This window comes from Octopus sinensis, linkage group LG5 (assembly GCF_006345805.1).
Source record: "Octopus sinensis linkage group LG5, ASM634580v1, whole genome shotgun sequence".
Lineage (NCBI taxonomy): Eukaryota > Metazoa > Mollusca > Cephalopoda > Octopoda > Octopodidae > Octopus > Octopus sinensis.
In genome coordinates this window covers 107877223-107905149 of record NC_043001.1, presented here as the reverse complement: position 1 = coordinate 107905149, position 27927 = coordinate 107877223, and the positions used below count along the sequence as shown (strand labels likewise).

The 27927-nt window shown below is 36.2% G+C and overlaps 1 protein-coding gene and 1 long non-coding RNA gene across 3 annotated transcripts in view; both read right to left on the bottom strand.

The window, feature by feature from the left end:
- Window positions 1–27927, bottom strand: part of LOC115212417 — a 251216-nt gene that overhangs the window by 3621 nt on the left and 219668 nt on the right. The window lies entirely within an intron of this gene.
- LOC118763403 lies at window positions 5659–27927 on the bottom strand. The gene is made up of 3 exons (XR_004999153.1): window positions 27915–27927; window positions 19250–19251; window positions 5659–5802 (listed from the first exon to the last, which is right to left on the bottom strand). It is a non-coding gene; the product is annotated as an uncharacterized LOC118763403 (long non-coding RNA).

The window sequence follows — 27927 nt, the reverse complement described above, 5'->3', positions numbered from 1 at the left end:
GGACGCCAACATGATAAATATAATGTAAATAATGTAGCCAGGTGCATGCCTGGCTGCGTGGTAAGTTGTTTGCTTTCCAATCGCATGGTTCCATGTTCAGTCCTACTGCGTAGCTCCTTGGGTTAGTGTTTTCTATTATAACCGCGTGCCGATTAAAGCCTTGGGAGTGAATTTGGTTGACGAAATCTGAAAGAAGCCCGACCTGTATGTATGTGTGCGTATATATATATATACACACACACTTAGAGCAGCTTTTGTATCATATATATATATATATATATATATATATATAAAATATATATATATATATGTATGTATGATGTGTGTGTGTGTGTGTATGTGTAAGGTTGAAAAGGAACACTCGAGTTGATATATAGGAGGAAAAACTCAAGGTAGAAAATGCTAAAATCATTTTATAAATAACATTTCAGTACCGGTTTCAGTCATTGAGACTTTTTCAACTGTAAGTATGGAAAACAATTAAATTTTGGAAAAAGTAAAAGAAAGTTTTTAAAGGAATATTTGCATAGTGTTCAAATATAAGGGTCATTTTCCTTGTTTCTGCCTGTCTCGGTCTCTCTTGTTTACTCTTGTGGGTTCGAGGTCGTTGTGAATTCGTGGTAGAAACGAAGAGGTAGAAGAAGAAGAAGAAGAAGAAGAAGAAGAGAAGAAGAAGAAGAGAAGAAGAAGAAGAAGAAGAAGAAGAAGAAGAGAAGAAGAAGAAGAAGAAGAAGACACGTGTACCCTTAACGTAGTTCTTGGGGAGATTCATCGTGACACCGAGTGTGACAAGGCTGACCCTTTGAAATACAGGTACAACAGAAACAGGAAGAAAGAGTGAGAGAAAGTTGTAGTGGAAGGGTACAGCAGGGTTCGCCACCATCCCTTGCCGGACCCTCATGGAGCTTCAGGCCTTTTTGCTCGATAAACACTCACAACGCCCGGTCTGGGAATCGAGACCGCGATCCCACGACCACGAGTCCGCTGCCCCTAATCACTGGGCCCTTGTGCATCCACGTGTTATCAGATGTTGTATTAAAGAAAGTATATCAACAGGATGTATTCAGTAAGTTCAAATCTAGCTTTAGGACAGTTGCGGTTTGACAAGTTCAAATGAAACAGAAAGAAAAGACCCAGACTTTTGATTTACTTATTTATTTTACTAAAGACCATGAAAGAAACGAACGAGGATGGATAGAAAATAAAGCTGAGAATAATAAGAGAAAGAATTGTTAGATAATCGGTCGTAGAATGGCTTAGGGAAGGGGCTGACTTAAGGAACGAATGACAGTGAATTAGAGAGAGAGTGGATGAGTGCCTGAATATTTAAGGATAAAAGCTTGAAATACAAGGTGGTGTGAGATGGAGGCAGGTGGTTGGGTGGCAACTGGCAAAATAGAAACAGAGAGAAATGAAGAAAATATCTAACATAAACTAATGAAGTCATACATAAGAAAGAATAATGATTAAATATAAAAATAATATCAAAGGAAAGAAAGATAAACAACAGCAACAGTGATTCAATAACTGGAGTACAAAACATCAAGAGAAGACATTAAACATGGAGCATTGCTATTTTAAAAAAGTAAATACGTTTAGACATTGTTAAAAGTAAACAACAGATGTTTAAATGTCAAATTAGCTCGATACTTTTCACAATGGCGTCTTTGTTAGATTGCAAAAGATAAGTACGTCTCAGTGTGTGTGTATATGCGAGGCGGCGTCCGTTTATGTACAGGTATGTATTACATCAGTGTGCATTTATACGTGCGTCGTGTGTTTTAGCATATATGCTCTATATTCGGTGATATTTACGACACGTAGTAGTTGTAGTAGTAGTAGTAGAGAGAGAGAGAGAGAGGTGGGATGGGGGAGAAAGTGAGAAGTGGGGAAAAAAGAAAGAGAAAGAGATGTGTGAGATGTACCACGCCTATTCACTTTTCACATATTCGTCAGTGCTCTCGCTCACACTTACGTACATGCACATATGCGTACAATCTATTTCTTTACTACCCACAAGGGGCTGGACACAGAGAGGACAAACAAGGACAGACAAACGGATTAAGTCGATTATATCGATCCCAGTGCGTAACTGGTACTTAATTTATCGAGCCCCAAAGGATGCAAGGCAAAGTCGACCTCGGCAGAATTTGAACTCAGAACGTAGCCGCAGACGAAATACTGTTATGCATTTCGCCCGGTGTGCTAACGATTCTGCCAGCTCGCCGCCCTACATATGCGTACAATCGACTATACACACATACACAAATACACGCACACGCACACACGTTATTTAGGCCAGTCTAGTGTATGTATCATATGTGATAGTGAAAATGAAGTAAATTAGCGAACGCTTGTGGATGTCTTTAGTGTTGCATGTCGTTTGGCGGCTCATTCCTTGACCGAGCCTCAAACACGAGTTAAGATTTTAGAGGATGACAACACTAGACCGGATGGGAAATGCGGGTGATGTGAAAAGAGCCCTAGATTTCTATAGTGGGTAAGTTGAGGGTGTGGGTAATGTTGGCCTGAGGCGGCGAGATGGCAGAAGCGTTAGCACGGCGGGCGAAATGCTGAACCGTATTTCGTCTTCTGCTACGTTCTGAGTTCAAATTCCGCCGAGGTCGACTTTGCCTTTCATCCTTTCGGGGTCGATAAATTAAGTATCAGTTACGCACTGGGGTCGATGTAATCGACTTAATACCTATGTCTATCCTTGTTTGTCCCCTCTATGTTTAGCCCCTTGTGGGTAATAAAGAAATAGGTAAAGTTGGCCTGTGAGAGACTCTGTGTGGCGAGGAGAATAGTGGGAACAGCTTCTTGTGGAGGACTGTCACGTCGAGGACCAAGAAGAATTTCGAAAGGACTTTGGCATTATCAGGAAGCATTATCTGCATGCAAGATGTTTTACAAGCATGAAAGCACCAAAAACCGAAAGTGTTCGTGATACGTGTAGGGGACAAAGCACTCGTGCACGTCTCCATCGCCCATTGGCTGTGCATCAGCGATTTGTTGTCTTGTTGACTCGTGTGGGAAAACTGTTGTCGCATGTGGGACGAATCCAGTCGAGTGGAAATTGACGTCCTATTTTGCTTTGGTTTAGAAAGGAATCTTTGCCTCGTGATTGTACCGAAAATGATGCAATGGTGTTCTGATCCAAAAGACTGAAGTTGTATTTTTAAACAGGTTAACTTCTTCAAGTGCCACTCGAAGAGGAAGGTAAGAGTAGAGAAGCAGTTGCTGATTGGTAGTGTGTTTATCGAAGGACAGGTGAAAGAGGCAAGAGTGATGTGGATGAATGGATTTCAATTGAATCTGCTTTTCTATGAAAGACAGAAGAAATTGAAAGCTGGCAGACTTCAATCCTTGGATAGAGCAGAATAAACCCTAATTATTCGTGGTGGGGTTGACCTCAAGTTACATTACGTAATCTTTAGGGGGTAATTGTTCTTGTTGTTTCTAAGGATGTAGGCAGTACCTGTCAGCACAACCTGTTGGATTTCTCTGAGACATGGTTCTCCTGGATATTATTTAGATATTTCTGACATCCCTTTCTTATCATACCTAGGGCACCCACAATAACAGGAACAGTTCTCGCTTTAAGATGCAACATCGTTTGTATTTCAATTTCTAGGTCCTTATATTTACTTAAATTGTCAAATTCCTTTACAGATATATTTTCATCAGTGGGAAAACTTACATCTATTATTATTATTATTATTATTATTATTATTATTATTATCATTATCATTATCACTATCATTATCATTATCATTATTACTACTACTACTACTACTACTACTACTACTACTACTACTACTACTACTACTACTACTACTATTATTATTATTATTATTATTATTATTATTATTATTATTATTTTCATCATCATCATCATCATCATCGTCATCATCTTTATGATTAATACCAATCATGGCTACCCGTCTGATAAGGGTACACAAGGAACATGCATCACAACCATATGTGTGCGACATGGTGATCTTATATAAAGATAAACAGCATATGACCTTGCAGGTGGGACCCATCCCGCTCAAAAGGTGCTTAAATAAGATTTGTTTAGAGATGTCGAACAAGATACGCCATGTTTCCAGAGGTGAATTATTCAAACTCCCAAAAATTCATCTCAACACATGGCTATGATGTCCCCCCCACTACTTCTGCTCGTTATTAGAGATGGACATATAGTCAGCCACCAAAGAACATGCTCAAACTGGTTAAGGTCGAACAACTGACAAGCAAATCTGCGCAATTTAGTATAATATTTGCTGTAGCCCATCTTTTATACCATGACAAAACAATGTCCATGGTAACACTTCTAAGCAGTTAAGATAAGGAGCCATGAATACCAGGACTTGGTATTGCATCATGACAGTCATTATTCAGCTATCAGCTGAATCTATAGTGAAGATTTCCCCGCCCCCTCCTTTGGCCGGGAGAGGCAGACAGTTTTTATTTGTCTGGTGGCTGTAGCAAAAAAGGTTGTATGGTAGACACGTTTGAAATTGCTAAAGACAGACACTTTCATCTTTGGCCAAGACCTCATAAAAAGTGATGGTGGAAAGAGAATTGTTGCTTTCTAGCAAATTTGTTGAAAGGTGGGTGGATATCTAAAAAATGGCCGGTGTGAAAGGCCACAGAAAAACAAACGACATGTGTATGAACTATATATATATGCATACAAAAATTCTACATGTGTGTGTAGACTCATACACCTATGCGCAAACTTAAGTTTATTTGTTTTATATTTGCGCGACTACCTGATCTTATAGCATAATCCACACACACACATATATACACACACGCACGCACACACACACATGCGCACATACACACATACACGTACACACATACACGCATACACGTACACACAGACACACACAAGTAATGATTCGATAGTAAACTCTACATTTAATTATTCAGCCACCCAAACTTCATTTAAGAAAAAAAAACAAAACAATTCTAACACATAGAAAACGAGCAAGAAATTAGACTACATAAAACGATATAAAAATTTGCAAAATGCTGTTAGAATAGACGAGTGAAATATGAAAACACTTAAGTAGAAAGATAATGAATGAGATATTGGTGAAAAGAACTAGGAAGAAGAAACAGAGAGGTAAAGAAGAAGCATTGCAGAGGAAGAGAAGTTAGCGAGAGAATCAGAGGAGTGGAGAGTAAGAGAAGTAGAGTATTTTTAAGTATGAAGTATGTTGAGATATGGTGAGAGATATCTTAGGTGTAGAGAGTTATTTATAGTAAAGAATAGGAGTAGAGAGTATATAAGTAGAGAGTATTAACAGAGGTAGATGTGATAGAAGGGAAGAGTAGGAGGCAGAGCCGGCAATTGTTGCCTATATTCTATTATCCTTTTGTTCTTTTATTCTTTTACTTGTTTCAGTCATCTGACTGCGGCCATGCTGCAGCACGACCTTTAAGTCGAGCAAATCGATCTAAGGACTTATTTTTTGTAAGCCTAGTATTTATTCTATCGGTTTCTTATTGCCGAACCGCTAAGTTACGAGGACGTAAACACACCAGATTCCGATGTCAAGCGATGTTGGAGTGGTGGGAAACAGACAGACAGACAGACACACACACACACACATATATATATATACATATATATGACGGGCTTCTTTCAGTTTCCGTCTACCAAATCTACTCACAAGGCTTTGGTCAGCCCGAGGCTATAGTAGAAGACACTTGCCCAAGGTGCCACGCAGTGGGACAGAACCCGGAACCATGTGGTTGGTAAGCAAGCACCTTACCACACAGCGATTCCTGCGCTTATATGTGTACGTCTGCAGTACGATTTTTGTTATACCTTTTTCTATTTTCTCTCCCTGTTCATTTCTGTCTTCCTTTCTGACGAAGAGCGTAGGCTCGAAACGTAAAAGACTTTCTAACTTGCCGAGCGTTAAACTAATACATCTGTTTGTTGTTTACACACCCGTCTTCGTCTTTTGTTTTATTGTAAGTTCTCATTATTATATATATATATATATATATATATATATATATATATATATAAGAAAGTTGGTTTGTAAAAGCACGTGGTTGAATATATAGAAAATAGCAAGAAGTGAAAAACTACAGAAGGCTTAAAGGTTAAAATATATATATATTTGCGTCAATATGTCTGAAGAATATTAAAATTTTTTTTCTTACAATGACATAGTTTACAAGAAAGACCGTTTTCGTGTTTAGCTTTTCAAATTTCTTGCGACGTTATGTTTATTTTGAACAGAGTTATCTTTATGTTTATGTTTAAAAGAGTTCCAAATAAGGGGAGGTAATGAGTGATTTCTTCTGGTGTAAGGGAGATAATCGCTTAAAATTTTTAAAATTTTTTTTCCTTTCCCTTGGTGTGAATTTCTCTGTATCAGTATGTTGGCATGGTTAAGTCTGGGCTTGTACTTTTCAATGAAGAATGTTTCCTTGTTTAGTCTAATTTGTGTTGATGATCCGATAGCACATTGGTAAAATGGAAAGATTAAAAATTGTGGTTGTAGTTGCTTTGCGTATTTCTCAATGTGCTCACTAAAAGGTATCATTCTGTATTCTGGGAATGCAATCTGTTGTCGATGCAGTGTGCATCTACGTCTGAGTGATAGTCCCGTGGATCCCACGTAGTCTTGGTGGCAGCCCAAAAGATTCTCACAAAGGCAAAATTGTTTTCTGAAATTACGGATGCAAAAGTAAAAAAATGTGGTAGATCGAACTGTGCAACATGTCCAAACCTGCTAGAAGGATCAGAATTCCTCTTTAAATCTAACTTTACTTGTGCCTCTGAAAACATAATTTATGTCATAAAATGCTCGGGCTGCCACCAAGACTACGTGGGATCCATGGGACTATCACTCAGACGTAGATGCACACTGCATCGACAACAGATTGCATTCCCAGAATACAGAACGATACCTTTTAGTGAGCACATTGAGAAATGCGCAACGCAACTACGACCACAATGTTTAATCTTTCCATTTTACCAATGTGCTATCGGATCATCAACACAAATTAGACTAAACAAGGAAACATTCTTCATTGAAAAGTACAAGCCCAGACTTAACCATGCCAACATACTGATACAGAGAAATTCACACCAAGGGAAAGGAAAAAAAATTAAAAAAATTTTAAGCGATTATCTCCCTTACACCGGAAGAAATCACTTATTACCTCCCCTTATTTAGAACTCTTTTAAACATAAACATAAAGATAACTCTGTTCAAGATAAACATAACGTCGCAAGAAATTTGAAAAGCTAAACGCGAAACCGGGCTTTCTTCTAAATTATGTCATTGTAAGAAAAATTTTTTTAATATTCTTCAGACATATTGACGCAAATATATATATTTTTTAACCTTTAAGCCTTCTGTAGTTTTTTCACTTCTTACTATTTTCTCTCTCTCTCTCTCTCTCTCTCTCTCTCTCTCTATATATATATATATATATATACACATTTATATATATATGTGTATACGTATATGTATGTATGTGTATATAGGTATATATACCTGGTAGCTTACTGTTAAAACACTGTCACTTTCAGAGTGATCTTTTATAGGAAATGAAAAACAGAAGATGGAATATATATATATATATATATATATATATAGGAATGAAATAAGTGGAGCTAGGGCACGAAGACAAGAAGTTGCACTGAAGAGGTCACAGATGTGTGACGGAAGATCTCCGGACAGTGGACATGAGTCAAGATAAGAACATTAATAAACGAGTGAAGAACGAATATAGAGTGCGTGTGTTTATTTTGGTAAAAAAAATCATAAATAAAATAAAATAAAATGACCATCCCGAAATACAACTATATCTGTTTCAACTCACGATCTTGCTATACAAATTCATAAACGTATATATACATATGCGTGATTATAAATATGTATATTATATATATAAACATATATATATATATATGTGTGTGTGTGTGTGTGTGTGTGTGTGTGTGTGTGTGTGTGTGTGTGTGTGTGTGTGTGTGTGTGTGTGTGTGTGCGTGTTTGTGTGTGTGTATTTATTTCTTTATTGCACATAGAGGAGACAAACAAGGGATAGAGAAAGGGATTAAGTCGATACAACCACCCCAGTGCGTAACTGGTACTTATTTAATCGACCCCGAAAGGATGAATGGCAAAGTTGACCTCGGCAGAATTTGAACTCAGAACGTAACGGCAGACGAAATACCGCTAGGCTTTTTGCCCGGCGTGCTAACGATTCTGCCAGGTGTGTTTGTGTGTATAATATACACACATACACACTTACTGGAACCTTTCAGTCATAACATATTAAAGAAATACTCTACTTTATTAATGAGTCCTGTAATTTATCGCCCTGGTGAAACCATATCTGCACACACACAGACACACATAAGCACAAAAACACATACACAAATATGTATATATATATGTGTGTGTGTATATATATAATATATATAATATATATATATATATATATATATATATTATGTGTGTGTGTGTGTATATATATATATATAATCTGTATTTATGTGCGTATACGTTTATAATTACTACTATAATTTGCAGTAACTGGAGAATATTTTGTTGATCTTTCATTTTTCTTGATTTTAATCTCTTATTCTTAATCTGTTTCCCGCCGTCTCTCCTTATTAATGTGGGTTTTTCTTTGCATTTGAAGAATACAGATTCTTCTCATGACATATGTTCCCACCAACAACTGACAGCTAGAACACTATCGGTATAAATATTTAAGAATCATTCATGTCGTATCTAAAATACAGGACATTAAGACTGAATGTTATGCGGTGGTGGAAAACGAGATTTGATGCTGTTAAAAAGCTTCGCATGACTAATAACGTCTTCGTACTTTGTATTTTTTCATCTGTCATTCCGTCTTTATTTTTATTGTTTCTTTTATCTTTCTTAGTTATAGTCTCTTTTGAATCTAAATTGAAAATTTAAATTAATTAAGGTTTTAGAGCGATTCTTTTTATCAGTCAATTTGCAGGCAGAAGCTAGAGAGATTTGGAATTATTTCAGATAAACGTGAAGATTTACGACTTGTAAATGGAAATAATAATAATAAAAAAGAAACCTAAATAAACTAAAAACAATGATCTTAAAACAGCAATACGTAAAGCTGGTATCAACTGTCTAGTCAAAGTAAAAGTAGACAAGGTGAGTTAGTTGTAATTCGAAGTGAATTAAGTATCCGGGAAGATGGTCTCTTTTGGCGCCAGGAATTAAATTGTTTTTCCTACAGCCACACCTGTCTCATCTTGGAATAATGTTTGTTTGCTAAGAGCAAAATTATGCTGGAATAGAAATAAGGAAACATTTGAACAGATTCCAATAACACTTCTTGCCACAATCTGTTATTCAGTAAGAAACCAAACTGTGGACAATGACTATCTTTCTCGCCAGGATGCTGACCACATGCCATGGCTATCGAAATGTTTAACTTAATCTATGTTGGCGAGAGACCAAGATAGGTTAAAGCCTGAAGCTTAATAAAATAATATGATATCTCCACGGGAGCTCAATTTAGAATTTTATGTCCTCAAATATTTGTCAATATTAACAAAGATTGATGCTCTCAATAGAAGATGCAAGTGTGAAACCAGATCTGAATAGTTTAATGTAGATTCTCGGGAAATTTCTGAAGTTTTTAGAGTGGTCAGTGAAAACGCAGGCAACCCATCCAGTGTTGGGTGGGTGGGGTAAATGTTATGCCAGTCCAAACTTCAATACGTTACAAAAAACGCGGTTTTACAGACACACACACACACACACACACTTGTATGCGTATATGTTTGTGTGTGTTCCTGTGTGTGTGTGTGCTTACAAGTGTTACACATATATATATATGTATGTATGCAAAAATATTGTATACATCCTCTCTCTCTCTCTATATATATATATATATATATATATATATTATTATATCTTACTTGTTTCATATACATACACATATATATATGTATATGTATGTGTATATATATATATATATATATATATATATATATTATATATATATATATATATATATTATATATATATTATATATGCATGTACAGAAGTATATTTTATATTAAAAACCTACTATTATGTATTAAGATCAGACGATTATATACTACGAAGTTATAATGGTCAGGGTTATATATCTTGCTAAAGATCTTGCTGTAGCTTTTACTGTATAAGCGATTTTGGAAAACCCTAACAGAAATGATAGGTTTGATTTCGACTTTTTGTTTCCTTATATATATTCCATTTTCTGATAACAACCGAAGGTAATTATAATCTTTTGAAGTTCGAGAGAAGTAAGAAGGGTTTTCGTTCTCTGTAGAATGCAATAGTGAAGAATATGTGTGTTTAGTAGATTGAGGTGTAATTTAGTTGGTGGACACTGTACCGATACTTGCTTTCAGAGAACTGACATCATGAACAAAGAACTAAAACGTTACTGATAAACGATAAAATAATACAACCTGTAAATTACAGAGCAATACGAAGAAACCAGACAAGAAAATACCAGGAGACAGAAAAACAAACGTGGAAATGGACGTTGTTTAAGTTTGAGAAATAAGTATTCTTAGGAGCAGGAGTGGCTGTGTGGTGTGAAGCCTGCTTCTCGATCATAAGGCTTCGTGTTCAGTACCACTGCGTGGCACCTTCGGCAGGTGTCTTCTACTATAACACTGGACAGCAAAGATTTTGCTGTTGGGGTAAAAGCAGGTGTTTTAGACTAAATCCAGGATGCTGATTCCGAACCCGCACTCAGAATTGTTCTAGCACGTCAGGAGTTTGAGTTATGCACATGCGCAAGATTATAACTATACTTTCGGCCAGATATAGACCGTATTATATAAAATTTGCTAAAATGAAAGCGGCCTTAATTCAAAATTAAAGAAATAACAGCAATAAAACGAACGAAGAGAAAGTTCATTATTTAGTTCAGCAATAGATGGCGCTGATGTATTTTGTGCAATGCCAAATACGTTAGTTTGTTCTTGGTAACTCTCATTGTCGTTTGCGCTGCCCTCACGTGAGGTATGTGTATCGCTCGCAATGCTTGATTACTCTGTGTGTATGTATGTGTGTGTGTGTGTGTGTGTGTGTGTGTGTGTGTGTGTGTGTGTGTGTGTGTGTGTGTATGTGTGTGTGTGTCTGTCTGTCTATCTGTCTGTGTTACTTGACAACAGATGTCGGTGTGTTTACATCTCCGTAACATTAGTAGTTCGACAAAAGTGGCCGATAGAATAAGTATTAGGCTTACAAAGGATAAGTCCTGGGGTCGATTTGTTCGACTACAGGTGATGCTCCAGCATGACTGCAGTCAAATGACTATAACAAGTAAAAGAGTAAAAAGAACATATCTGCAATAATGATTACCTATACGGTTTTTTTTAAAGGAATAAGTACTAGGGTAGATTGGTTTGTGTAAAGTTCTTGAAGGCGGTGCTCCGGCATAGCTGCAGTCAATTGACTGAAACAAGTAGGTACAGAAATTTTAAGAGAAATTACTGCCGTTCTGCAAATTGCGAAAGCAAAAGAATCGTAGCTGAGACACAACACAAACAAAAAAACAATTACGAAAACCACGTGTGTGTAAATATCAGAATCACAAGAATTAGAAAGGAGATTGTAATGTGGTCGATATATATTTAGAAAGCAAAATAATAGCCATTAAAAGAAGAAAACGAGGAAATCATTCTTTGGTCAAATATTTCAGCAAATAACGCCAGAGAAAGACTGATAAAATTTATATAAATTGATTGCGTGGTAGGTAGGTAGCTTGCTTACCAAACACATGGTTCTGGGTTCAGTCCCCTTGCGTGGTACCTTGGGCAATTATCTTCTACTATAGCCACGGCCTGACAAAAGTCTTGTGAGTGGATTTGATAGACGGAAACTGAAAGAAGCTCGTCGATATATATATATATATATATATATATTATATATATATATATATATATATATATATATATAATATATATAATACATATATGTGTGTGTGTGTGTGTATGTGTGTGTGAGTGTTGTGTGTGTGTGTGTTTGTGTGTGTTCATGTTTTTGTGTCTGTATTTGCCCCCACCCCACCCCGCCATCGCTTGACAACCGATGCTGGTGTGTTTACGTCCTCGTAACTTAGCGGTTCGGCCTAAGTGACCAATAGAATAAGTACTAGGCTTACAAAGAATAAGTCCTGCGGTCGATTAGTTCGACTAAAGGTGGTGCTCCAGTATGGCAGCAGTCAAAATGACTGGAACAAAAGAAAAGAATATAAGAATACATAAGAGCTACGACGGCTACCAAAAGACGAAGATATCTTGTATCTTTTTATCGTAAAAGAGACGTAAAAAACCAACACCGGTTTTCAGAATGTGTTAAGGAGACAAATTACGTCGAGAAAAAACGCAAACAGATGCGCGCGGGTGCGTGCACACACACACACACACACACACACACACACACACACACACACACACACACATCAAATTGATGTAATATAAAGAAGAAGCGTGGCTGTGTGGTGCGAAGTTTGCTTCCCAACCACGTAGTCCCTGGCCAGTCCCCTTTACGAAGAACCCTGGGCAAGTGTCTTCTATTTTAGCTTCGGGCCGACCAAAGTCTTGAGAATGGATTTGGCGACTGAAGGTGGATAAAACGAAATACAGCATTAATTGGTCCATACTAAGGTATGCGAAACCATACAATATAATTTCCAGGAAATGCCGTCTTTACTTCATGGAATCTCTGTCTATTCTGTAGACTAACAAGAAAATAATTAATAGATTTCTGAACGACTGTCGAGTTGCTTACTCGCATATAAATGTAATTTTGCACCATGAATGAGAATGCATTTTGAGTAACCGCTAACTTAACTCAATTTACTTTAAGGTAAGGATGAATTAAGTTTACTTTTAATCTCCCCATTCTTATTAACACCAAGTTGATAGCTAACTCGCTTTGTGATCATGTGTGCACTAAACTCACGTGTGTGTATGCTCACATTTAACCAGCAACATAATTAGAAATTATTCTGTTCTACTCTAGGCACAAACCCGAAATTTTGGGGGAGGGAGCCAGTCGATTAAATCGACCCAAGTACGCAGCTGCAACTTAATTTATCGACTCCCGAAAGGATGAAAGGCAAAGTCGACCTCGGCAGAATTTGAACTCAGGACGTAGCGGCAGACGAAATACCTATTTCTTTACTACTCACAAGGGGCTAAATACAGAGAGGACAAACAAGGACAGACAAACGGATTAAGTCGATTAATGTCGACCCGAGTGTGTAAGGCAAAGTCGACCTCGGCGGAATTTGAACTCAGAACGTAGCGGCAGACGAAATACGGCTACGCATTTCGCCCAGCGTGCTAACGTTTCTGCCATCTCGCCACCTTAGAGCCTGAACAAATATACTTTTCTAATCAAGGCACAAGACCCGATCAGAAATGTTGATACCAAACAAATCACAATTGCTTATGGCAGCGGCTGTGCATTGAAGAATCAAACTACGTATGGAGATATGCTATGACATACAATATGCTTATTGAATATATATATTTAATATATTTAATCCATAGAAAAACATTTGCTTATGGGAATCAAATACGCTGTTTGCAGAGAACTGTACGGCCGTGCCATATATATATATGTTTCTGTGTGTGTGTGTGTGTGTGTGTGCGTGTGTGTGTATTTAGCTTTGGTTGCGTGTATGCTTGTGAATCTATTGTGTGCATCACTTCAAATATGCATGAAAATAGGATTAAAACAACAAAGAAGGGCAATATGAAAATAATGTGATTCATTATATTTGAGGAAGTGTGAATATATATCTTTCTGCGCATGTGCACATCCCTATAAAAGCTTACAGATAAGTGTCGTGTAGTGTATGTGTGTGTGTGTGTATGTTTGTGTGTCTGTGTCACGCAGTATTTGTGTGCTTGCGTGCGTGCGTGTGTACGTTTGCCGTGTGGGGTGGTGTGTATGTGTGTTGTGTGTGTGTGTGTGTGTGTGTATGTGTGTGTGTGCGCGTGCGAGTGTATGTTTGTATGCGTGTGAACGGGAATGTTTCTAATTTGTGCATTTTTCTGGATGCCGGCATGGCTTAGAGTTATAGAAGTGCCTTTTGGAAACCTGAGGTTTACGTTCAATTCCGTTTAGCACTTGAGACGTCTGTCTATTACTATAGCTTCGGGTTGACTGAAATCTTAGTAGATACGGACTGTGGTTGTGCGCGGATTGTGCATGTATTTAAATGGTTCTGCTTTGTTACACACTGTAGGACGATTAATATTCTAAGTGTAATTGCGTATAGGACATGCGCACTTTCTTGCACGTTAATCCAACGAATAGGTAGTACAATTGATTGGAAAACTGAAGAATATCGCAGAAACGGATGAAGGATACACGAAGACGTAGATCGTATATGTCTTACACCGGTATACTTGGAACAAAGATATACACTTAAGAAAAAATTAATAATAATAATTAATAATAATAATAATAATAATAATAAACAGAAAAGAAAAAAAAATTCCTAAACATGTGTCTTCGGGAAAATGCAGGTACGCTGTTGTATTAATTACGCCCGAGTTTCACAGACATCCCCTTATCACTTTTACCAATGGAAATCCATTTAACTAGCGGTCTTCTCGTTGGAAATGTATCACCAACGCAGTTATAGTTCATGATATGCATAATTCTTTCTGTTATAGGAACAAGGCTTGAACATTTGTGGGGATGGGCCTGTCAATTTTATCGATTCCAGTTCTCCACTTGATTCCGACAGGACGAAAGGCTATGCTGATTTCGGTGGGTTTACAATAGATATAATATCTCAGTATCACAGTGTTCACCAGATCATCAGATGAGGTTATGCATCGCTAGTCACAATGCACTTTCAGTTCTGTTGTGATTGTGCCATTCTTTACCATTTTAATCAAAATTGCCCAACTAGATCGCCCTCTCATCAGCGTAGAGGCCTTCCAAGTAGCCTTTTCCAATTTCTTGAATACAACTCGGCAACTGCACGGGTTCTACGCTTGTCTTTGAACATTACGTCGTGTCATTCTACGATTACATCGCTCATTCCGCTCCGTTCTCGTATTTTCTCATTTGATCGGTCCGAGACTGTTGCAGAAGACACTTGCCCTTGATGTTAAATAGTGTGACTGAATGATAAACCTTTTATTTTGGGATGCAAACTTCTTTCCACGCAGCTACGCCTGCATATCTGTCTCTTGAGTTGTTTCTTCATTAAATAATTTATTCCATCTGGATATTTTCCAATTGCACTCCCTATTATAAACGATTCCAATTATCATTTTATTTTTGTTAATGATATTATTAATCATAAATTACTTTCACGCATAAAGATGAATGTTGGAATTTATCTGCGCTAATCTAGTAAGAATCGCGGAAGCTGTTGTCACAATGCTTATTGTTTATGCACGGCATATTTGATACGTTTACATAGTGGAACCACACTAAAGCCTTAAACGAATGAAAAGAGAATATTTTCTTCTATTCGTCTCATTTTCTATTCAAACATCACAGATGAAAGAGCTACGCGATGATCATTCATCTTGTTCCATAAATTTCGTTAACCCCAGGATTTTCGGCAAGGTCCCAAGTTCCTTTTTGTACTTTAAGTTAGATTTCCGTAAATCGGTTTTTCAGCATGAATATTCTTTTCTATTCTAGGGATAAGGCTCGGAATTTTTGGGGAGGGAGCGAGTCGATTAGATCGACTCTAGTACGCAACTGGTACTTAACTTTATCGGCCCCGAAAGGATGAAAGGCAAAGTCGACCTCGGTGGAATCTGAGCTCAGAACATAAAGGGAGAAGAAATACCTATTTCTACCCACTAGGGGCTAAACACAGAGAGGACAAACAAGGAGAGACAACCGAATTAAGTCGATTATATCGACCCCAGTGCGTAACTGGTACTTATTTAATCGACCCCGAAAGGATGAAAGGCAAAGTCGACGTCGGCGGAATGTGAACTCAGAACGTAAAGACAGATGAAATACCTATTTCATTACTACCCACAAGGGGCTAAACGCAGAGAGGACAAGCAAGGACAGACAAACGGATTAAATCGATTACATGACCCCAGTGCGTAACTGGTACTTAATCTATCGACCCCCGAAAGGATGAAAGGCAAAGTCGACCTCGGCGGAATTTGAACTCAGAACGTAGCGGTAGACGAAATACCGCTAAGCATTTCGCCCGGCGTGCTAATGTTTCTGCCAGCTCGCCACCTTCTTCGGTATTAATATTGTCTTTTTGTATTTGAAAGTTAAACGTTAGCTGTTGCACCATTACTTTAATAGCTGTACACTATAAGGTTCTTTATTTATTAATGTTACAATATATGTGTGTGCAGGCACTCTTGCACACAAATGGTAAATGTAAATATCGGTGCACGACAAAAAAAAACCAGTTTATTGAACAAAAACAGCCAGTTTTAATCATTTAGCACGCTGGGCAAAATGCTAAAATGCTTAGGGTATTTTATCCTTCTTTACGTTTTTAGTTAAAATTCCGTCGAGATCAACTTCGAATTTCATCCTTTCGAAATCGATAATAAAAGTACCAGTCGTGCATAGGGGTCGATATAATCAACTTAAACCCTCCCCTAAAATTGCTGGCTTTGCGCCAAAATTTCGATCAGTTTAGGTTACCTCCCTTTAAGCGCAGTTGAGTCTTACTTTTTGTTATTAAGCGACCAGTAAAGTAAGTTCGACAGTCATTATTATTTACGTACCAAGTAACGGCCTTAGTATAGAGAGTAACGAATAAAAGAATGCAAGATTAACAAACTAGATAGGGGAAAAATTTAAACGATTACAATCGAACAGGTGACCTGCATTCAAAATGAAGCTCATAAATACAAGTTACACAAATGCTGTGCTTGAAGACTTTTCACAACCAAAGACAAAAACAAGGAAGAAATCGTAAGTAGAAGACTGTAAATTTAAGAAATAACGGAAATGGTAATGATTGCATCGTCAAATGATATTATCGACTCTCATTAATACGTGAAGTTAGCAATGAAACAAAGTTAAATGTTAATAGAATGTGTAAGAATAAGTTGTGATTTGGATACGAATGTTTTGAGTTTGCTGTGATTCATGGCAAGGAGAGAGATTATATAAAAGCTATATGTAAGATAGTGCGATCAATTAAAGATTCTGTGTTGGATTGTGGAAAATATATGAGGATATAATTCGAGTAAAGCCTTCATGAAGAAGAAAATATTGAGAGAATTATAATTTAGTGCTGTTTAAGTAAAAGAAATTTATGATGAGGTGTAATACGCATTTTAAAATACTTGAAATTAACTGGCTAAAATCATTTAGAAATGATATTTAAGAGTGATACATGCAAAAACGCGTTACATGTTTAATCTTGTTATTTACTGGAAAATTATAAAAAGAGAAGAATTAGTAGACATCAGTGTAACAACTCCACCAATAATAATATCTAGTCTCTCTTTCTCTTTCTCTCTTTTACTTGTTTCAGTCATTTGACTGCGGCCATGCTGGAGCACCGCCTTTAGTCGAGCAAATCGACCCCGGGACTTATTCTTTGTAAGCCCAGTACTTATTCTATCGGTCTCTTTTGCCGAACCGCTAAGTGACGGGGACGTAAACACACCAGCATCGGTTGTCAAGCGATGGTGGGGAGACAACCACAGACACACAAACACACACACATACACACACACACACACACACACATATATATATATATATACATATATACGACAGGCTTCTTTCAGTTTCCGTCTACCAAATCCACTCACAAGGCATTGGTCGGCCCGGGGCTATAGCAGAAGACACTTGCCCAAGATGCAACGCAGTGGGACTGAATCCGGAACCATGTGGTTGGTTAGCAAGCTACTTACCACACAGCCAAAATTGAAAATAAGTTAGTTAGAAGACAAAATGAGGAAATAATAACTGTAGTTTGATTGTAGAGTGCAACATCAAACATTGCTATAATAATGATCACAGACATTTGCCAGAGGACAATCTAGTTAAAAATAGCTAAAATATTAGCGTAGTAGATCTTGAAAATCACTCACTACAAACAGAGTAGATTAATATAATGAACTAAAAAAATACTGCCAAGAGTGCAGTCTATCTATCTATCTATCTATCTATCTATCTATCTATCTATCTATCTATCTATCTATCTATCTATCTATCTATCATCTACCTATATATTTATCTCAATCTGTCTGTCTGTCTGTCTGTCTGTCTTTCCATCTATCTAACCCTGTCTGTCTATCTATCTATCTATCTATCTATCTATCTATCTATCTATCTATATATATATTTATTTCTATCTGTCTGTCTGTCTTTCCATCTATCTAACTCTGTCTGTCTATCTATCTATCTATCTATCTATCTATCTATCTATCTATCTATCTATCTATCTATCTATCTATCTATCTATCTATCTGTTTATTTCTTTATCTGTCTGTCTGTATAGTTCTCTTTGAAATAAACAACGTTGAATACATCAAGTGATGGTAGGATACCGTAGATATGCGAGTACCAAATCTAATTTAAGCCATAGATTTCAATTTGATTTGGTATATACGACACAGATGTAAGAAGTAAACCCAAATGGCGTCTGAAATTTAAGACAGCTGTTTTGGTAGACTCGTCCAATGAACGTTGGCTATGTCCAGGTGAATGTTTAAGATCTTACCTGTTTAAAATGTTATATGAAAATGGAATGGCGGATTATATATTATGATGCGATCTTTTATGACTGCATTAAATAAAACTTTTCCAAAACAGCCATCGTGAATTTTGTACGCAATTTGTTTTTAATTTATGCATACGCCATATGATATAATATAATGTAATATAATATAATATAATATGGTATAATATAATATAATATGGTATAATATAATATAATATATATATATAGTAAATCCCCAAAAAGGAGAACAAACACAAAAAAACAACAACGTGTAGAGTATTAGCAGAGGTTCAGGGAAGGAAAGACAGATGGTTTAAAGTTTCGAGCAATGCCCTTCATCAGAAATAGAGGAAAGTCCAATAGAAAGGAAGACGGAGAAGAAAATCACCATCTCTCTCTCTCTCTCTCTCTCTCTCTCTCTGTATATATATATATATATATATATATTTATATATACGCTCGAAACGTTAAAGACTTTTTCACCTCCTGAGCGTTAAATTAATACATCTGTTTGTTGTCTACCCCACCTGTCTTCGTCTTTTTTTTGTGAATTCTACTCCTATATATACGCATGTCTGGGTGTGTGGTAAGAAGATTGCTTCCTAATCACATGATTCCAGGTTCAGTTCTACTATGTGGCACCTTGGGCAAGTTTTTACTATAACCCCCCCCGCCGACCAAAGCCTTGTGAGTGGATTTGGTAGACGGAAACTGGAAAGCCAGCCAATCGTATATATATATTAAATATATATATATATATATTATTATATATATATATATATATATGGTGTGTGTGTGTGTGTGTGTGTGGTGTGTGCGTCGTCTATATATATATATTATATATATATATATATATATATATCGATATCCAAGGAATGGATTGCTCGAAGCTTACTTAGTTCCTACACCTTGATCTTTGTCTCCTACCTTTACTCACGCACACACATATATACACATACAAGCACACACACACACACACACTAACCCCCCCCCCACACACACACACATAAATTTCTCACACGCAAACTAACATATATGGAATAATAAACGGCAAGGAAGCGTACATTTTTCATATGCTTCTTAATTTGTTTTCGACGATTGCGCAGCGGGAGAAAAAGTCATCATTTGCATAATTGTGTAATTAATTAACATACATAATTAAATGATATGCAACGGCGAATCTAACTCGTCAGGACAGAACGAAAGTAAACGTAAATCAAAATAGCATTATAAATTAAAGTTTGATGCAAACGAGACAGAAAGACGGGGAAAATTGAGAGACCAAGACAACAGCAAGACAGAGGGTGAAAAGGCAGGAAAGAGAAATGGGTAAGGAATAAAGACAGAGAGAATAATGCCGAGGGAGCTACAAGTGTTTACGTAAGTAGAAAACAAAACAAAAGGCTATATATCTCTCTCTCCCTCGCACTCTCGCTCTCTATGTTATTTTATTTTTTATTAGCTTCAGTAATTTGATTGTGGCCATGCTGGAGCACCGCTTCAAAGGGATTATTAGTGGAAAAAACAGACCCCAGGACTTACTTTTTGTAAGCCTAGTACTTATTCCATCGGAATCGTTTGTCGAACAGCTAAGTTACGGTTACGTAAACACATCAACGTCGGCCGTTAAGCGATGACGGGGGAAAAGCATAGACACAAAGACACCATAACTATATACGTTATTGCTATGCATATATATATATATATATATATATATATATATATTATATATATATATATATTATATATATATATATTATATATGTGTTTGTGTGTGTATATATATGTTTATATGTAGTATATATTATATATACTCTATTATGTATATATATCCCATATATATTATTATATAAATTATATATATGTGTGTAGATATGTATATATTATATATATATATATATATCTTTGTATATATATATATGTATATATACATATATACATACATATATATTATATCTATATATATTATATATATATACTATAACATATACATATATACATACATACATATATAATATATATATATATATATATTATATATCTCAATATTTATAAGCTGAAATGCGAATATTTGTTTGTCTCATTTTGGGATGGGAACGGATTAAGGGCCAGTAGACGGTGTCGGATTGGCGCCAAAATTGACAGGGTCATGTAAAAAGAGGCGAGGAAGTGAGTTGACTAGGTTAGAAATCGCTATCTTAAAAGCTGTGGTTACTAGGCATCAAAACCCCTGACTTTGAGAAGTGTTTGTCGTTTTTTGCTTTCGGATATCACCCTGTCTTCCTCGATCTCTCTCTTTCCTTGCTTCCCTCAACTTTCTCTCTATATCGACGTTTGACAGCTTCGTCTCTCTGTCACTCTTTCTCCTACCACCTCTCTCGCAGTACGTATCTCTGTATCTATAGAGAGAAAGCGTTGACAGCCGCAAAAGTTTAAATATTCCCGTCACAGGTCTTTTAGAACGGTGAATTATTACCGCCCACCACCGCACAATCATAACAGATATTATTAATCAGATATATTGTGTGAATTTATATATATGTGTGTATATAAATATATATATAATATGTATACATATATATATGTATATATATATATAATTATAAAATGAGATAGGGGTTGTAAATTCAACCCTCCATGGGATAACATATATCCAATATACTGCTAGTGAAGTACCCAACAAAGCTAATACATAAATGTTAAAAATTGCGATGCAATTAATTCATCTACTGTATTATGTGGGCAAAGGTAAAATTATTTTTACCGTAAATTAATAATACAAAATGAGAAAATAAAGAAATATATCATTAAATTCTCTGAAGAGGCCGTGAGATATTCTTGTTAATGTCTCATTTATACCTGCTTTATATGGCTAATAGGTTAAATGGGACATACCTGTCTTCACGGCCGAAACAGCTGTCAGCTACAATGTAAATGTATTTCTATTTCTATTTCTATGTCTTGTTATATTTGTACTATATTAATGTATAATATCATTGCTATTGTGTAATGGTTTAATAAATTATTGATTGGGTATTATCTGATAGTTGATGATTGATTTAGATATATTTCTCCATTTTCTCATTTTGTATATATATATATATATATATATATATAATCAATATCTATAAAGCTGAAATGCGAAAAATTTGTTTGTCTCATTTTGGGATGGGGACGGTTTAAGGGCCGGTAGATGTGGTCCGATTGGCTCCAAAATTTACAGGGACATGTAAAACGATGCGAGGAAGCCACTGAATTATGTTAGAAACCCCTATCTCAAAATCTGTGGTTACTAGGGCAACAAAATCCAGACTTTGACAAGTGTTTGTCGTTTCTCCCTTTTGGATATCACCATCTCTTGCTTGATCTCTCTCTTTCCTTCCTTCCTCTCTCTCTCTCTCTCTATATATATATATATATATATGTGTATGTATATATGTATGTATGTGTATATATATATATATATATATATATAAACATAAACGCATGCATACATACTACATGCATATATATATATATTATATATATATATATATATGCATATACTAGAACAGAATACGTAGTATGTTTTAAATAGCTACAAGTGTTGATTTGTAAAATATTCATAATAGGTGTGCTCCAGCATGGCTACAACTTAATGACTGAGAAAGATTAAAGAATAATTCTAATAAATTGTGATAATGTTCCTTTTTACAATAAAGCCTTTATTGACTAACTACAGCTATCGATACTTGTCCGCCATACCTCGTGTAGTAATGTAACATGCAGACGACAACTCTATTGTGTGGCTGATGAAGTTTTCTAACAGCTACAGTAATATCTTTTAAAGGGATATTGTCAGATTTATTCGGTATTCTGTCTTCTGTGTTTTGTATTCATTCTTCCATTCCTTCGACGTGTTTGTCGACTATTCTTCATCATATAAATTTAACCCAAGTTACAGATCTCTATTTAGACAGTTAATTTGATATGATGAGGTATGAAGAAAACAAACAAAACACTGCAGGTCTTTCGCACCAGGAACATCCCGTAATAGCTTCTAATACAATTAAAAACAAAGCCAATATATCATGTACAAACGAAGCTGCTTGAAATTCGAACCTCCCCACTTACTCACCTTCCCATATCCCCACCTTCTCACCTTATTATGAAAATAAATGTACAAAATGTCTGTTAAAGTGCACCGTCAAAATTACATTTCCTCTTTGAGGATTAGGTCTGTGTTATTCAGGACTGAACTTAGAATCCAAACGCGTACCTTCTACACAAATTCAAAGTTTCGATGGTCAACAAATTTAGGTTCTATTAAACTAAAACTTAACACATTAACTAGGGAAATTAAGGTGGAAATGGCTGAGCACTTCATAGACCTGTGTACCATTAACGTAACTCTTCGGGAGATTCAGTGTGACATGGTTGGCCTTTATAGGTACAAGTCAATTTTGTGAGGAGCTGAGTGGACTCGAGGAAAGTGAAATGACGCTCTCTCTCTCTCTCAAGAGCCCAACGCGCCGTGGTGAATCAAACTCAGAACCATACGATCGTATGCCGAATACTCTAACCACTAAGCCGCACATCACACACACACACACACACACACACACACACACATAATAAAATAATAGCAAAGAATGGAATTAGTTAATAACATTTATTATTTTACAATTGTTTCATCAACTTCTATAAAAATCAATCTTGCGTCATAACATTCCACGTCAACAACTTCTGGTTTATCTGCATGTACTGCGTAAACCTCCCGTAGCAACCTGTGCTGTAGTTAACTTTCCTGAACACGCAACATGTATGTGTATTTATTACCTAAGAGCGAATATCATTAGAAAAAATAATGTTTCCTATGTACTTACATCATCTAAGAAAATCAGTTCAGATTACCATATATATATACATTCTTATACAGAATTATCTAAATCAGATGCATTCCAGTGTGTTATGTGATCTTCCTCTTCGGTTTGCTGTCAAAATCCATCTTGTTGGATAATCCATTCTAGTTGTAGGAATAACCTAACATTGCTTCGATGAACAGTCGGTCGATAACGTGTTTGTTTTAAATGACAGCTCAGTAAAGTTCCACTGGTACGTTAAAAATCACGCATTTGTGTAAAAACTAAGCATAACGAAATACTTGTATTTATTCTTTGATACAACCATTCGCACATAGTTATACAGCAATATACATGCACATATACAAAAACACACACACACATACACATACACATACATGCTTCAGACACTTTTGTTGTATGTATGTCTCTTCTATTTTTTAATTATAATAAATCTTTCACTGAGGAGGGAGCCGGTTTTCAACAAATATAAAAGGCTCCATCTTTGGGATGTAGTTAACTCACACAAATTCACATTTGGAACTTGAGAAAAGTCTTGCATATTTTTTATTGTTCTACTCACAGATTGCACTTGTAATGTACGAATTAGCCGGTCGATTTCTCTTTCTGGAAATCACGATTAATCCCGATTCTCCTTTAAGTATGTCTGTCTCTGTCTGTCCGTCCCTCTATCTATCTATCTATCTATCTATCTATCTATCTATCTATCTATCTATCTATCTATCTATCTATCTATCTATCTATCTATCTATCTATCTATCTATCTACCTACCTATCTATCTATCCAGCTGTTCGACTTATGACGAACGGCTGCTGTCACGTGTGAGACGAGTCCGCCTGTCGGCCGAGTCTATCGTGATATTTGCTCCGCCACCTTCACTCAACCGGGAAGGCAAGGCAGTCTTCATCGTACTGATGGCCATGGTAAAAGAATGTGTGTGGTGGACCCGTGCGAAATGATTAGAGACAAACAGTTACCTTTCTGGCCAATCGCTCATCAACTTTTTCAAGTACCACGTGAAAAGGAAGGTGAGAATGGAGAGGCGGTTTTATCTCGTGAAAGTTTAAAAAAAGGTGGGTGAATGTAGCAAAGATGGTGCGTGCGAGTGACGAAACCACTTTGAACATGATCTTATAAATCGTAAAGAGAGAGAGAGAAAGAAAGAGAGAGCACTTTGCTCTCATGTGTTTATTTCCTCCCTACTTGAGGTTACCGTGGTTTTTTCCGTAGGCCTTTCTTTCCACGGATAAACATAAGCTTGTTTCTTACTTTTTAAAAATTTCTTTCTGTGATACACGATCCCTTTTGATCTGTCTGTCTGTCTGTCTGTCTGTCTTTGATAGGTTTGACACATAATTTCTATTCGTTATATACTTGCGCTTAACACTTAATAATGACACACAATAAACTCCGTAAGTAAATTTTAGTCATTAAAAGATATCCTTTATTATATAATCGGTTTTATCCCTTCATTCATCAATCCATCACTCCGACCGTCCGTCCGTCCGTCCATCTATCCGTCCGTCCGTCTGTTTGCTCTCTGTCTGTCTGCTTGCCTGTCTGTCTGACTATCTATCTATCTATCTATCTATCTATCTATCTATCTATCTATCTATCTATCTATCTATCTATCTATCTATCTATCCCTTGCCAATCAGGTGCCGTCCCGACTCAGTACCCCGCTTAACTGGGTGTATAAGGCTTAGGGATGCAAGTGTCCCGAATCACGGTTGGTTTACATTGTATCAAGCATAACAAAAAGACAAAAGAATCCACTACTCACATTGGATTAGAATGCTCGAACGTACTGACTATAATCCTGGGATTATCAGATTATGTCCTGAAGATCAGCGACACGCGATAAACTTCGACAATTAATAAGCAAGAGTTAAAATTTCAAGTGAACATCGTAACGCTACAAGAAACACGTCATGCAGAATGAAGAACTGAACGCAAAAGCTATTATATATTATTCAGGCAGGGAAAGAGTCTTAGATGAAGCCATGGTGTTGGCTCTGCTGGGAGAAACACACTACTACATATGATGGAGCGCAGGGAGAGAGGATCGAACGCATCTTCCCTCTTCGATTCCATACTTCCGATGGGCTTGTTACTGTGTATATATATCTAAACGTCACTCTACACAAGGCAGAAAGAACGAATTCTACGATCAACTCTCATGTACAGGTCAGGACATTTCAACCAGGTAAAACAACTGCTTCTCGGTGTCACCGCGAGATTGGATGCCGGCCATGAATCTTAGTCAAGCTACCTGGATCGGCATGGGACTGGCAACATAATTGAAAACGGACTACGAATGTTTATGCCTGTCTGTGTCTATAAGAGTATGCAAAAAAACATCCATCCATCCATCCATCCCCCCACGCATATGTATGTATGCATGTATGTATGTATGTATGTATGTATATTGTGTGAATTTGTGTGTAAGAGTGTGAGTGTGTGTGCGTGTTTTGAAAAACATAAAATGATTGATAAGGTATATATATATATATATATATATATATATAATATATATATATTATATATATACCCTAGGTGCAGGCGTGGCCGTGTGATAAGAAGCTTGCTTCCTAAACACATGTTGTCTGGGTTCAGTCCCACTGCATATCATCTGGGCAAGTGTCTTCTTCTATAGATTCGGGCCAACTAAACCCGTGTAAGTGGATTTGGTTGCCGGAAATTGAAAGAAGACCCTTGGGTGTGAGTGTATATATATATATATATATAATATATATATATATATATTATATATATATATATATTATATATTTATATATATATATATATATACATACATATAAATATATCGTTGCTATTATGCAAAAGTGTCGTAAGTCTATAACGCAAAAGTAGTTTCACCATTCCATTTCTTAGCAACAATTCCATATACCATATACGTTAGCAACAGTTTTAATTTAACAATATTACTTTGTTGGGTGCATAAATTCGTAACTCCATGCATGTATAATATTTTCAGTGAGAAATATTATTGCCAAACTGTTGTATGTAGGACTTACTACAATGTTGGAAAATAATCCGTTGTACTACACTTTGACAATTTTTGCCACATTGCCATCTGAAGCATCTGGAAAGACGACAGTTTGTCCAAGAGAACCGGCTACAGCAAGCAAAATTAAATATTGAAAAAAAAATGCATTCGGACATACGACAGTTTAACATAACAGCAGCTATATATATATATGAGGTGCAGGAGTGGCTGTGTGGTAAGTAGCTTGCTTACCAACCACATGGTCCCGGGTTCAGTGTCTTCCACTATAACATCGGGCCGACCTTGTGAGTGAATTTGGTAGACGGAAACTGGAAGAAGCCCGTCGTATGTGTAATTTATACATACATACCATACATACATACATACATACATCATACATACACACACACATACCCACACATTATAACATACACATACACACATACATATAATATATTAATATATATATATTATATATATATATATATATATATCAACAATCAAGGAACGGGCCATATAGGCCATTCACCCACTAGAATAACAGCAATCTTCAACCGCAAAAAAGATTATTCCGTAAACAGGAGAAATTTAAAAAACATTTACCCTGTAATTCTCCTGTTTACGGAATTAATCTTTATTTGCGTTGAAGTTTGGCGTTATTTCTAGTGGGTGAATGGCCTATCATGGCCGTTCCTTGATGTTGATGTTGAACTAAATGGTCTATGACTATTTAATTTTTCCCACTAGGAGGAGGCCGCTGTGGCAAAAGAATTCTATTCTACAAAATGTTTTTCTGCACCCTATATTGATTAATATATATATTATATAATATATATATACTATATATATATATATATATATATATATATATTATCTATATTATATTATATATATATATATATATATATATATATATACCAGAGTAATCACATAAATGCAAAAACAAGATGGAGAAAATAGTACTCGAATACCAGGTGTAGAGTAATATGCTTTATTGAAAAGCAACACAAATATCACGAAAGCTGTTACTCGTTACTCAGAGTTTCACGTTCCCGTTCGTCGGACAGTTTTGTTTCGAATGGAACAGAAATAAGGATATAACTTTTAATGTCGTAATTGATTAATAATCTACAAATAATTATTTACCCTGGGTTCTTTGATTCTCTCCTTTATAAGCTATTTTTGATTTAAGGTTTTCTTTGATTTTATAATAAGATGATTTTATACCGAAATTTGTTCATTGCATGCAACCGGTCATTGTAAAGATCGTTAGTTAAAAGGACCAATGAAACAAAACCATTTTCAAATGT